Source organism: Procambarus clarkii, chromosome 55, assembly GCF_040958095.1.
Source record: "Procambarus clarkii isolate CNS0578487 chromosome 55, FALCON_Pclarkii_2.0, whole genome shotgun sequence".
NCBI lineage: Eukaryota > Metazoa > Arthropoda > Malacostraca > Decapoda > Cambaridae > Procambarus > Procambarus clarkii.
Genome location: NC_091204.1, coordinates 18,117,802 through 18,133,956, shown reverse-complemented (window position 1 = coordinate 18,133,956; position 16,155 = coordinate 18,117,802).

Sequence of the window (16,155 nt, the reverse complement as noted above, 5' to 3'; positions counted from 1 at the left end):
CTGAAAAGAATAGAAGCATTTCGTCGCTGTTTGGAGCTCACGGCTAGTGATCGACGCAGTTTCTTTATCTGGTGGTGGTCTAACTTATGCTTTGGTGACATTTTATACATATGTTCTTGCAGAATATTCTATTACGAACACATTGGTACAAAAATTAAATATGTACATCAAAAATTAAGGTCAGGACAGTGAAAAGAGTATACACTTTTCAGTGTTGCCGCTCGATCACCGGAAACGCCGAGAGCGCATTGCCCTAGTTTTTTTTCAGTTTGCCGAGAGCGCTAAAGGGATTTATTAATTAATTATTATTAACATCTTTATTGACAAAATTAATGTATGTGTGTGTGTACTCACCTAATTGTGCTTGTGGGGGTTGAGCTCTGGCTCTTTGGTCCCACCTCTCAACCGTCAATCAACAGGTGTACAGGTTCCTGAGCGTACTGGGCTCTATCATATCTACACTTGAAACTGTGTATGGAGTCAGCCTCCACCACATCACTTCCTAATGCATTCCATTTGTCAACCACTCTGACACTAAAAAAGTTCTTTTTAATATCTCTGTGGCTCATTTGGGCACTCAGTTTCTACCTGTGTCCCGTAGTGCGTGTGCCCCTTGTATTAAATAACCTGTCTTTATCTACTCTGTCGATTCCCTTGAGAATCTTGAATGTGGTGATCATGTCCCCCATAACTCTTCTGTCTTCCAACGAAGTGAGTTTTAATTCCCGTAGTCTCTCCTCGTAGCTCATACCTCTCAGCTCTGGTACTAGTCTGGTGGCAAACCTTTGAACCTTTTCCATTTTAGTCTTATGCTTGACTAGATATGGACTCCATGCTGGAGCCGCATACTCCAGGATTGGTCTGACATATGTGGTGTATAATGTTCTGAAAGATTCCTTACACAAGTTTCTAAAGGCCGTTCTTATGTTAGCCAACCTGGCATATGCCGCTGATGTTATCCTCTTCATATGAGCTTCAGGGGACATATAATATATACATAATATGTATAATATATATGTGTGTGTGTGTGTAACTACTAGGCTAACTACTGACCATCCCCAGAATGCAGCCTCTAACGGCTATCTAACTCCTAAACACCAATATAGTGCAGAGGCACGAGATGAAAGGAAGCGTCGCCGAAATGACCCTGCTCCATCCGGGAATCGAACCCGGTTCTCGCATTGCCGTCACCATCACCACCACCACCAGCAACTATACACCCACCATGATGCAGCCTCCCATGCAACCACCATGATCACATCTCCCATGACTAAACCAATATAGCCAACGCAGGCAATAAGCCTTAGCGGGAGCTGCAAATTGCCTCTCTAATTTTTAATGCCAAGACTGTTTCTCTTGGGTTGAATTTGTGCCAATTTATGCATTTGGTAATCTGTTTTTAGTGCTGTGGAGTCCGATGTTGTGTATCAGTGTTCGTTGCGGTCGTGCCAGTGGCTCTGGCTTCAGCTTGGGAAGATACTCTTTGAGAGAGATTAAATTTAGTCAGAGGTTATGATTGATGGTGTGTGTGTGGGGGGGGGGGCTCTCAGGGGTCAATGTGTGCATTCTAAGGCGGATAATGTGTGTGCATTCTAAGGGGAATAATGTGTACATTCTCAGAGGGTGAATGTGTTCATTCTCAGGGGTGAAGGCGTGCACAATATCATGGTAACTGTGTCTGCACTCTCGGGGTTAATGCATGTGCACTCCTATGGTTAATGCATGTGCACTCCTATGGTTAATGCATGTGCACTCCTATGGTTAATGCGTGTGCACTACTATGGTTAATTCGTTCACACACATTTACAGTTAATGTGTGTGTGAACACACTAAGGGTCAAGGAGTGCACACACACACTCAGTGGTCAATATATATATATACGCTCTCAAGGTCAATGTCACTTTAATGTGAAAGTGTTCCAAGTTGAGAAGAACACAAAAACAAACAATTTATGTTCTATAAACAGCATAAACAATTCCTCTTTGGAAGCAGAGTTACGCTGCCAACAATCCCAAGGATGAAAATAATTAGTAAAAGGTCACAGGTGCTTAAGATAAGCCTCACGATCCACTAAGACGCTTATGTTGTTTGTATTTTGATATGAGCAGTAAAATAACCATAGGAATTTTTGTTAAAGGACGTTACTATCACTATATATATTGGGGCTTAGTGTGTAACAGTGCTTAGGTTAGGTTAGGTTAGATTAGGTTACTCTAGGTTAGCTTAGGTGTGATTAGGATTGGTTAGGTTAGGTTAGGTTAGGTTAGGTTAGGTTAGGTTAGGTTAGATTAGGTTAGGTTAGATTTGGTTAGGTTAGGTTGGGTTAGGTGCTTTTTGCTAGTTTGGTAATTATTTTTATCAGAGAGTGAGGGTGATGCATTTAGAGAAGTGCGCTTTGAACATGTTCAGTAAATGGCACACTTTCTGGAGCCCCAAACATCGACGCGAACAACGGAACAACTCCAGCAACAAGAGACTAGTATTACAAAATAATATTAACCAGTTAGACTGTTGAAATATTACATAGAAGAGTTAACCATGGCCCAGCCTCCATATGATCCAAACAGGAACATCAACCACCCATACCAACCAGACACACCAACCAGACACATCAACCAGACACATCAACCACCCATACCAACCAGACACATCAACCAGACACACCAACCAGACACACCAACCAGACATACCAACCACCCATACCAACCAGACACACCAACCAGACACACCAACCAGACACACCAACCAGACACACCAACCACCCATACCAACCAGACACACCAACCAGACACACCAACCAGACACATCAACCAGACACACCAACCAGACACACCAACCAGACACACCAACCAGACACATCAACCAGACACATCAACCAGACACACCAACCAGACACACCAACCAGACACACCAACCAGACACATCATCCAGACTATCAACCTCTGTTGCATTCTTTCACTTTCATCCACAAGTCCTGGAACCTCACAAGTACACATCAAACAAACCTGTCATTCACTTCCCCTTCACCAAATTCTTCCTCCCCTCCATCACCCCCACTAACCTCTATTTCCCCTTCCTCTTCCCCTTCCTCTTCCCCTCTCCCTTACGTACTTCAGCTTCCCCATTTCCATACCTTACCATTCCTGGGAATGGTAATTTTCCCAGGCTCCAATATTAAGATCGTCGACTTGAGAATGGTCCAGGACGGACCGAAACGTCGTCGTCGTCCCTTCACTTTCTAGTGTGTGGTCTGGTCAACATATTTCAGCCACGTTATTGTGACTCTTCGTTTGCCAGATCGTCGACTTCTGCTGTGTTCCAGCTCACCGGAGGATCAAAGATGCTGATAATTGAGAGATATTATGGGCAATATCTGTGTCATCTCCTAACACACAGCATCCCATTATAGACTACAATATTGCCCAAGGGGTACTACCGGTGGACTCGATCCCAAACACCAAGTTGGGATGGATAAAAGGGTACTTGAGCATTCCTTGGCCCCTCCCCCTCCTAATCCAACCCACACGATAGGGGATAGGAGAGGATAATACCCCCCAGCTGGTCATTCCATACTCATGCATGAGATAACTAAAGCGAAGCCTTTTGCAACACCTGCCTCCAGACCAGCACTGCTGAACATGTGTCAGACACCTGTTAGACGTTCATGGACCAAAAGCGACACTTTTGGCACCTCTATGACTCTCTAACATAAGTTCCAAACGATCATTATAGACACGAAAGCGTTCAATCCTTTCTTTTGTTATATATATTATTTTTACCATGTCCTTATACTGTTGACCAGATCACACACTAGAAGTTGAAGGGACGACGACGTTTCGGCGTCGTCTCTGCAACTTCTAGTGTGTGGTCTGGTCAACATACTTCAGTCACGTTATTGTGACTCATCGCTTGCATATGTCCCCATACCTCCCAGGCGTAAGCTTAGACGCGTTGCCTATCCTTAACGACCTCTTACTAGCCCCACTACACTTACTAGCCCGGCTGAACTACTCACTAGCCCGGCTAGATAATCTCGCCTCAGGTTCCTGAATATATATATATATATTTTGAGGAATAAACAAGTCAGACGTAACAATACCCGTGTCAGAGAGTCCGGCCTGCTGACGAAAATATATTCTAGCTCCATTATTTAATGAGATATCAACCAGGCAATTAGCAGCGTTACGAGACCCAATACTACCGCGTAGTGTGTCTTGCTGGGGCTGTAAGGTCATTAGTGCTAGTTTATGGCTCCCAGGAGTGGCGTAGTCGACCTTATGATGACTCGGTACGACGCCCTTATCCACTATCATCCCCCCAGGCGCCGAGAGGTGTGTGTCCCTTGTTGTCAAGTGGCATATGTGTCTCACTGTCAAGTGACACGTGTCTATCACTGTCAAGAAACACATACGTATCTCACCTTCAAGTAGCACGTGTGTATCACACTGTCAAGTGACACATGTGTCTCTCACCGTCAAGTGACACGTGTGTATCTCACTGTCAAGTGATACATGAGCCTGTCACTGTCAAGGGAGATGTCAACCAGTGAATGGTTGTGACAGCGGCTATCACTGTCACGTCACAGATACTGCAATCCATCCTACTAAAATGATAGTACTTCTGTGTAACTATTTGGTTGAATCTACCAATATGTAGTTAAGAAGCGCCCCAGTCAACCACTTTTTTGTAGCCTGGAAAAATAAAGTTAAAAGCAAATCTTTAATATTCCTAGGCCTAGTATAGTACTGTACGTATATATACTATAATAGGCCTCATATAGCGTGTGTTAGGCATTGGATGATTAGGTTAGGATTTATTTGTGACTTAAATATACTTTTCTGTCTTATCCAAATTCAGTACTACAAAAGTCTACTTTCTGGTGGATAATCACGTCAGAGAAAGAGACCTGGGCATCGCCGGTTACTAGATCTAGTACTTATTAAAGTACTAGATTCGGAAACCGGCGATACCCGGGTCTCTTTCTCTCCTTGGCTTTTCGCTCTCTGTCTCTCTGTCTGACTCTCTCTGTCTGACTCACTCTCTCTCTCTCTCTCTCTCTCTCTCTCTCTCTCTCTCTCTCTCTCTCTCTCTCTCTCTCTCTCTCTCTCTCTCTCTCTCTCTCTCCCTCCCTGGAAAGAGGGAGAGAGAGAGAGCCTACATTCGGGAAAGACTGCATCGTCCCTGAATCCATTTCATATTTTACAAGTTAACGAAAACTCTCTTACTGCATTACTGCAGGCAAAGATTTTCGTCAGTGTTTACGGAACGAGAGCTCCAGAGCTGTATGAATAATGAAGGAGGTTGGGTCGGGAATTATTGTGACATGCTAAACTGACTCCGTCTGGCAGACATTACCTGAGGTAAGGAATTGGGAGCTGTGTATAGTGACGCTGCATTGTCCTCTCTTCTCTTTATATAATGAAATATAATGAATTAGGGTCTATGCAAGAATATATGTTTGTAGAGACTCTTCAGCTTCAAAAAAGAGGATATGCAGCATTGCATATCCCGTTTGGAATGCTGCATATCGTACCACTTCATCATTGATCAATGGGGAAGTGGTTACGGCACACTGTATGCCAGGGGGTTCGAATCCTGGTCGGGTCAAAAGAGTTCCTATAGTGATTAATTGTTCGCGCGTTCACGCAGCCTTTGCAACATATATATATCAGTCTTATCTAACTACAAAAATGTTGGAAGTCATGAGACTTTTAACCCAACACCCGACAGCACTCGGTGGTCAATTTCATGGTACAGATATTTCATCGAATCACCTCAATATAAGCCTAACGTGTATGAATACACCCTGGCTTCCTGTCCCTTCGACATATTATATTATGGTGTGGATAGGCCTCTCTGTGAGACATTGGTGGTTGACAAGTTCTGTTTATACTAATGGTTCTTGAGCACTACTATCCTCAGTGAATAGCTCCCAGCTGTTATTAACTTGTTTTGGATAATACAATTATCCTTTATGGGATAATTATCCCTGGATAATTGATCTTATGAGACTCAAGAGCAGTCTTGAGTCATTTATTTAGTTATTTCCTTTAATGAATGGCATTATCGATGACATCAGTTCCCCAACGTTTGAATTCCTTTAAAATAGTAGGTCTCCTACGGCTCTATTGCCTGCCCATAAAGGCCTACTGGCCCTTTATGGGCAGGCCAAGTACTGGAGCAACAAAGGCCAGTAGGCCTTTGTTGCTCCAGTACAGCCTTGTTGCTCCAGTACAGCCTTGTTGCTCCAGTACAGCCTTGTTGCTCCAGTACAGCCTTGTTGCTCCAGTACAGTCTTGTTGCTCCAGTACAGTCTTGTTGCTCCAGTACAGTCTTGTTGCTCCAGTACAGCCTTGTTGCTCCAGTACAGTCTTGTTGCTCCAGTACAGTCTTGTTGCTCCAGTACAGCCTGAACACTTCAAATTATAGTCTGCCACTGTGTACTACCACCACCGTCCCATCACCCTGCAAATCCCACACTATTCTAGTCATCTGGGCTGTAGGAAACTCGAACCGTGGACCCCAAAGCTTTATCCACCGAGCTACTTTAAAATTCCACACTAAATTAGGAGCGTTTCTTGTACCGCCTATCTTACCTTATTCTTACCTTATTCTTATCTTATTCTTACCTTTCTTTTTCCTGCGCCTTACCTCAAATACTGACCCCGCCCAGGATGAATTCCCCCACAACAAGCTGACTAACTCCTGGGTAAATTCTTACTTCCGAAGTGAAAAAGTAGTCCCATAAGGTTTAGTAGCAATAATAGTTAGTGGTAGAATATATCGTTTTCTTTAGCATACGCTTAAAAGAAAATGATTTTCCTAATATTATGGTAAACTATTACAAATCAGGATTTTACGTTTTTCAGGACTGCATTGATACCAATATGTCTTGTACCCAATGGTTTTGTTCACCTAGCAATAAATAGGTACATGTTAATCAAGTTAATCAAGTGTTGTGGAGTTGCATCCTGTGGAGAATCAGAAGTTCGACTTAAAGGATGGTAGTTGGAAACACTGATAATTATTATTAATTATGAACGATCAATGCGAGAAACTCTTAATAATTTAATTTTGTCGGGGACAAGCAGCCTGTCTTGTGTACAACATATCCGGATACCATTTATGATAGGAACACTAATGTTATCTTGCAACTCCTTATCGCTATATAGGCCTATATAGCGATAAGAAGCCTATAGGCCTGACTTGGATTTTGCGAGGTAGTGTTGGGCACCAAACTACAAGAAGCATACATTGTAGAATTAAAAATTAATCCGAACAATAAAAGAGTATCTTACGATGAACGAGGGAAGACATTTTTGTTGTATACTTTATCTACGTCTACTACAAAGAGTTTAGTCTTGTATAATGTCTTGTATTTGTTGATGGGTGTTTAGATAACGTTGAATGTATATTTCATAGTCTCTGCGTCTCGGTAGTACAATGGCTACGCTCTCCACTCAACTGAGAAACCCAGGTTCGACTCCCGGGCGGGATAGGAATGTTTGGACCTTGGTTTGACCTTGTTCGGGTCAAATAATAGTGGTTATATATTAAATAATAGTGTAAATAGTGGTTTGACCTTGGAGGGACCTCAATACAAGGCTAAACTATAACTATACTCAGTCTTACTGTCCACTATAAAACGAATTATGACTGTGCATCCCACACCCATATTGTACCGTTGGGGCTAAACAAGATAATAATAATATTAATAATAACATTTATTCAGGTAAAAGTACATACATTCAAAATGAGTTACACACAGAATGTTGTATTTCTAGTTAGAGTTAGTATGTACTATTCTAGTTAATGTTAGTATGTACTATTCTAGTTAGAGTTAGTATGTATTATTCTAGTTAGAGTTAGTATGTATTATTCTAGTTAGAGTTAGTATGTATTATTCTAGTTAGAGTTAGTATGTATTATTCTAGTTAGAATTAGTATGTACTATTTCTAAACTCACTAATACGCACAGCGTTTCTGGCAAGATTGTTAGCCATCAGGTTGTTATGGGCTAGATATCATCAGCATCTATGACTGATGAGACGTTGAAATAACTTGCCTAGGCAGTGTCTCGTAGACTAATGTACTTTATGCAATACGATAATTAATGTACAATTATTATAACTCATGTATCAGTCTCAAAAAAGATATAGAAAACATTTTATTTTTGTTTGTCCTTATATTAAATAAGCCGTTTTCTTTTAGTCTTATGCCAGAGAAAATGGTTTCTAACGCTAACTATTATTACTTCAAACTCTGCTGGACGTTCCATTTTTGTTGTTGTTACACAAGTGGGTTCAGGAACACACGACTGCTGACTCCTGTTATGAGGCTGAGAGCGTTTCCTTCCTATAGCTCATGGTAAGGCTTATCCAGTGGTTTCCTCTGGACTACGACCCGTCAATCGTTTAATAACCAAGTACCCAATCATTGCTGGTTGAACAGAGGCGTACAATTAAGGATTGACCCCTAGTCAATCCTCCCCTGCCAGGATACGAACCTCGGCCAAATCGCTGGCGAAGCTTGGAGTTGGTGTGTTACTACTGCGCCACGAGGATGTTCTTCTCCATTACAACTCTCTGGAACATGTCAGTGGATCCAAAGTTCATTTATGTCTGTCCTGTATAGATAGCTGTGTACTGCTACTTTAACCAATTGCATTCGTATATAGATTTTGAATATATTATTCAGTTTTTAAATTATATATTAATACTCTTTGGGTATATAAAACATTATTCTCAAGAGTGGTAATGGACGACAGTGAGATGATTCTTAAGAATTCTGCCACAATTCGCTTGGCCTGAAAACAATAAAGATTTTGATTGTTACCACCAAAAGTCTTTAATTAATTGTGCATCTTATCAAGTCACACGACCTGACTTGAGAATGGTCCAGGACGGACCGAAACGTCGTCGTCTCTTCACCTTCTGGTGTGTGGTCTGGTCATCCCATCTATCTTATCTTATACTCTATCTTATCTTACACTCTATCTTATACTCATCATGTCACTGGTAGTTAATTGTGCATCCTATACATGTCTTGTGAGCGGGAATTTAATGTGCATCATAATACTCATCAAGTGAGTGGAAGTTCATGGTTCACAACATACTCAGTAAGCAGGAGCGCAAGTGGATTAGTGAGAGCTTAAGAGGTTGTTTTCTTTTTGCTATCCGGTCACAGGGGGGACTCTGGTGTACACCGTCCCTGCTGTCCGGTCACAGGGGGGACTCTGGTGTACACCGTACCTGCTGTCCGGTCACAGGGGGGACTCTGGTGTACACAGTACCTGCTGTCCGGTCACAGGGGGGACTCTGGTGTACACCGTCCCTGCTGTCCGGTCACAGGGGGGACTCTGGTGTACACCGTCCCTGCTGTCCGGTCACAGGGGGGACTCTGGTGTACACCGTCCCTGCTGTCCGGTCACAGGGGGGACTCTGGTGTACACCGTCCCTGCTGTCCGGTCACAGGGGGGAACTCTGGTGTACACAGTACTTGACTTCTATCATCTTGTAAGCTGTTGTTGCCTGCTGTACATCTGCTGCCGATGTTCTATCTCTTGCATGAATATGAGATAGAAGTACTCTTCAGTACTCTTCCTGGAAGTACTGAGACGTTGACACCAGACGAGGTGTCTTCCTTGATGAGTGAACAGATCCCGTTGAAGCATAGCGTATGTGTATATATATATATATATATATATATATATATATATATATATATATATATATATATATATATATATATATATATATATAATATATATATATATATATATATATATATATATATATATATATATATATATATATATATATATATATATATATAGTGTCAGACCACGGAGGAAGAATTGAACAGGAATTTCCTTAAGTACTCTCGTATTTTAATAATACATCTTCAGAAGGAATGATTTACAAGTCAGTAAGTTTGGACATATATAGCCAGGAGAGAGTGGTGAAGAGAAGTGAGGTACAAAGACAAATATATGAATGGGATTATGTGGATGTAAATATATATACGGGCTCACCATAGCCCGTGCTACATGGACATTTCGTTCTGAGTAGCTATATCTAAAACAACAACAACAACGGATATAAATAAGAGCTGCATCATATGGGCCAATAGTCCCATACATGGATTTTAATAGCATAAGATAGTGGATATTAACGATGAATTAGTGAAACATATGTGTATCAATGACCCTACTCAAATCGCCCTTTAGCTGACGATGGTGGGGTGCCTGTGTTCCCTTGTATCTTGTTAGGTTAGTACTTTGTATGTTATATGTTGTGGCAAATCAAGAAAACTGAGAGGGGAGAAAGGGAAGAGAGAGGGTAGAGAAGGAAAGACAGGGGAAGAGATAAGGAAGAGAGAGAGAGATAGGAGAAGAGACATAATAGAGCAGGGGATAGGAAAAGAGAAATGAGAGTGAGATTAAGAGAGAGGGAATGGAGGAAGAGAGATCCAGGCTCAGTAAGTTTCCTTTCTATATCTATAATAAGAATGTCAGATTCTTTGTTTGTGTGTGCAAGGTTGGAGGACAGACGCCTGGGGCTAGCCTCACCCAGCGTTGAGGCGGAATGGTCCGAGGTCCCAACTGAATTTGCAAACGTGTTTTCCGTTAAGTTTATCAAAAATTACTCCCGCTGTTTACCCGCGCATGATTATAAGGTACTCGAAAACGGCGAACTGCATTCATTCGAGTTACAGTAATGAAGATAGTAGTGAAGATGGTTAAGGTGATGGCAGATGTAACATGAGGGGGGGGGGAAGATAAGAGATGAGGAAGATAAGGGAAAAGAGAGATTAGGAGAGGGAAGAAAAAGGGGGAGATGGGAGACAAGAGTTGTTGAGAGGGAAAGGAGAAGAAGAGCATAAATTTGAGTCAAAGTGACTAGATTTTCTTTCTTTTAAATATGATTTTGTTGCATATCTACATACTAACATTATATAATATATATATATATATATATATATATATATATATATATATATATATATATATATATATATATATATATATATATATATATATATATATATATATATATATATATATGCAGATACTTCATAGAGCAGTCTCTCGTCCTCAACCATTGATAACGCTCCACAAAACATACAGGTGGCGGGTACATGCACTCAGGAAAATATTTCAAGACCCGCAGAGTCTCTCTCCAACACACACAGTCTAGTTACCCCGGCTAATGACGCTACAGAAAAATTAAAAAGTGTTTTCCTAACGGGTACATTTTAATGAGGGGGTTCCTGAGCATGTGTTGTTCTGAGACGCATTTCTCTTAAAGACGACCCCCGGGTAGCGGATAATCCTGCTTCTTGGTAGTCCTCCCCACCTTCCCCTAGCTGGCCTATTCCCACAAGATATACACTGTTCCATATACATACAAACACTCATATATATACACACTACACTATATGTAGTAGTTTCAGAGCGTTCTATGACAAAGAGTGCTGGGAAGACGGGACACCACGAGCGTAGATATATACACTGTTCCATATACATACAAACACTCATATATATACACACTACACTATATGTAGTAGTTTCAGAGCGTTCTATGACAAAGAGTGCTGGGAAGACGGGACACCACGAGCGTAGATATATACACTGTTCCATATACATACAAACACTCATATATATACACACTACACTATATGTAGTAGTTTCAGAGCGTTCTATGACAAAGAGTGCTGGGAAGACGGGACACCACGAGCGTAGATATATACACTGTTCCATATACATACAAACACTCATATATATACACACTACACTATATGTAGTAGTTTCAGAGCGTTCTATGACAAAGAGTGCTGGGAAGACGGGACACCACGAGCGTAGATATATACACTGTTCCATATACATACAAACACTCATATATAAACACACTACACTATATGTAGTAGTTTCAAAGCGTTCTATGACAAAGAGTGCTGGGAAGACGGGACACCACGAGCGTAGATATATACACTGTTCCATATACATACAAACACTCATATATAAACACACTACACTATATGTAGTAGTTTCAAAGCGTTCTATGACAAAGAGTGCTGGGAAGACGGGACACCACGAGCGTAGATATATACACTGTTCCATATACATACAAACACTCATATATATACACACTACACTATATGTAGTAGTTTCAAAGCGTTCTATGACAAAGAGTGCTGGGAAGACGGGACACCACGAGCGTAGATATATCAACCCGTTCTCGCAAATTTAATAAGTCAATATTGACTTATTTAATATGTGCATAGGTGACATACTTAACATAATAGTTTCCCTTGAAAAGATTCATAGAAAACACCGACCTAACCTAACCTACTTAGTATGTTAAGATAAGCATCTTATTGCTTCGTAATTACAATTATTACCTAACCTATACCTATAATAGGTTAAGTAACAATTGTAATTACGAAGCTATAAGATGCTTATTTTAACATAATAAGTAGGTTAGGCAAGGTCGGTGTTTTCTATGAAGCTTTTCAAGGGAAACTATTATGTTTAGTATGTCACCTATGCACGCAACTAATAAGTCAATATTGACTTATTAAATTTGCGAGAACGGGTTGGATATATACACTGTTCCATATACATACAAACACTCATATATAAACACACTACACTATATGTAGTGGTTTCAAAGCGTTCTATGACAAAGAGTGCTGGGAAGACGGGACACCACGAGCGTAGATATATACACTGTTCCATATACATACAAACACTCATATATAAACACACTACACTATATGTAGTGGTTTCAAAGCGTTCTATGACAAAGAGTGCTGGGAAGACGGGACACCACGAGCGTAGATATATACACTGTTCCATATACACACAGACACTCATATATATACACACTACACTATATGTAGTAGTTTCAAAGCGTTCTATGACAAAGAGTGCTGGGAAGACGGGACACCACGAGCGTAGCTCTCATCCTGTAACTACACTTAGGTAATTACACTTAGGTAATTACACAGCTCGAAACACTAACGCCTATGTATGTATATTCTGTCTTCCCGCTGGAAGACCGAAGAATTAGGGGAGATATGACCACCACATACAAGATTCTCAGAGGAATTGATGGGGAAGATGAAGACCGTTTATTAAACACAAGGGGCACACGTACTTGGGGACACAGATGGAAACTGAGTGTCCAAATGAGCCACAGGAACATTAGAAATAACTTTTTAGTGTCAGAGTGCTTGACAAATGGAATGCTTTATGCAGTGATGTTGTGGAGGCTGACTCCATACACAGTTTTAAGTGTAGATATGATAGAGCCCAGTAGGCTCAGGAACCAGTACACCAGTTGAGAGGCGGGACCAAAGAGCCGAAGCTCGGCCCCCACAAGCACAACTAGGCGAATACACATCTCCCCACACACCAACGTTTATATACTCAGGTGCATTCGGCCGTCGTGGGTATGGAACCACACGGCCGGGGTGGGTATGGAACCACACGGCCGGGGTGGGTATGGAACCAGGCGGCCGGGGTGGGTATGGAACCACACGGCCGGGGTGGGTATGGAACCACACGGCCGGGGTGGGTATGGAACCACACGGCCGGGGTGGGTATGGAACCAGGCGGCCGGGGTGGGTATGGAACCACACGGCCGGGGTGGGTATGGAACCACACGGCCGGAGTGGGTATGGAACCACACGGCCGGGGTGGGTATGGAACCACACGGCCGGGGTGGGTATGGAACCAGGCGGCCGGGGTGGGTATGGAACCACACGGCCGGGGTGGGTATGGAACCACACGGCCGGGGTGGGTATGGAACCACACGGCCGGGGTGGGTATGGAACCAGGCGGCCGGGGTGGGTATGGAACCACACGGCCGGAGTGGGTATGGAACCACACGGCCGGAGTGGGTATGGAACCACACGGCCGGGGTGGGTATGGAACCACACGGCCGGGGTGGGTATGGAACCACACGGCCGGGGTGGGTATGGAACCACACGGCCGGGGTGGGTATGGAACCACACGGCCGGAGTGGGTATGGAACCACACGGCCGGGGTGGGTATGGAACCACACGGCCGGGGTGGGTATGGAACCACACGGCCGGGGTGGGTATGGAACCACACGGCCGGAGTGGGTATGGAACCACACGGCCGGAGTGGGTATGGAACCACACGGCCGGGGTGGGTATGGAACCACACGGCCGGGGTGGGTATGGAACCACACGGCCGGGGTGGGTATGGAACCACACGGCCGGGGTGGGTATGGAACCACACGGCCGGGGTGGGTATGGAACCACACGGCCGGAGTGGGTATGGAACCACACGGCCGGAGTGGGTATGGAACCACACGGCCGGGGTGGGTATGGAACCACACGGCCGGAGTGGGTATGGAACCACACGGCCGGAGTGGGTATGGAACCACACGGCCGGGGTGGGTATGGAACCACACGGCCGGGGTGGGTATGGAACCAGGCGGCCGGGGTGGGTATGGAACCACACGGCCGGAGTGGGTATGGAACCACACGGCCGGGGTGGGTATGGAACCACACGGCCGGGGTGGGTATGGAACCACACGGCCGGAGTGGGTATGGAACCACACGGCCGGGGTGGGTATGGAACCACACGGCCGGGGTGGGTATGGAACCAGGCGGCCGGGGTGGGTATGGAACCACACGGCCGGGGTGGGTATGGAACCAGGCGGCCGGGGTGGGTATGGAACCAGGCGGCCGGGGTGGGTATGGAACCAGGCGGCCGGGGTGGGTATGGAACCACACGGCCGGGGTGGGTATGGAACCACACGGCCGGGGTGGGTATGGAACCACACGGCCGGGGTGGGTATGGAACCACACGGCCGGGGTGGGTATGGAACCACACGGCCGTCGTGGGTATGGAACCACACGGCCGTCGTGGGTATGGAACCACACGGCCGGGGTGGGTATGGAACCACACGGCCGGGGTGGGTATGGAACCAGGCGGCCGGGGTGGGTATGGAACCAGGCGGCCGGGGTGGGTATGGAACCATACAGCCGGAGTGGGTATGGAACCACACGGCCGGGGTGGGTATGGAACCACACGGCCGGGGTGGGTATGGAACCACACGGCCGGGGTGGGTATGGAACCAGGCGGCCGGGGTGGGTGTCGGACCCGGCAACAAATTAGTGTGTGTGTGCAGGCGCGTGCCGCCTCTGGTGTCACGTCCATCAATACACCACAACACCTCTCACTATTTTTCCTCCCCCGAGGGTGTAGAAAACCCATACACCCGAGCCACGTGTGAGCAACCCTCTGAGGAGCCAGTACACAGACGGGATCTCGGAGCAAAGCCACCGTATTGCGCTAAAGAGAAAACAATAAATATAGTTTTTTAAAGTGCCATTTTGCACGCCGAGGCGGCCATCTTGTGAGGTGAGTCGGCCTACGCAGTCCGGGCTATCGAACGGCCCGCTGCCCCCCAACCCCCCATCCCCACCAAATACCCCCTCCTCCCCTCGCATTGGCGCACCCAACCCCCCCTATTTTCTCAGCCCTCCACTTTCCTATGCAGCACCGAGCTGCTCGTGTTGGCCCAACTGCCCCCAACGCAAGACATGCCAGCACCCATCGGGACCCAAAACCCCACCACATCTTAAATCTCACCCCACTCTTGTTGCTCCAGCACTGAGACAGCTTTTTCTGAACCCTCGCGCCTTTTCCAACTCACTTACACCCATTACTCGTGCCTACTCGCTCTCACCCACCCCCGCCTACTCGCTTTTACTCACCTGCAAGCCCGCACTCACTCACCCACTCCACCCCCAGCTCACCAAAACCCAACAAAACTCTAATTTAGTTGACCAAGTCGTCTTCTGGCATCCGCTCTTGGCTAGAATCTTTCTTATTAACACACTTGCTGGAGTGCTCTGAGGCACTCCAGGTGCGTGCTAGTTCACTGTGCACTCCAGACTCCTCCTGTGAGGGTAGTTTATTGTGCACCCCATACTCATCCTGTCAGCGGTAGTTTATTGTGCACCCCATACTCATCCTGTCAGCGGTAGTTTATTGTGCACCCCATACTCATCCTGTCAGCGGTAGTTTATTGTGCACCCCATACTCATCCTGTCAGCGGTAGTTTATTGTGCACCCCATACTCATCCTGTCAGCGGTAGTTTATTGTGCACCCC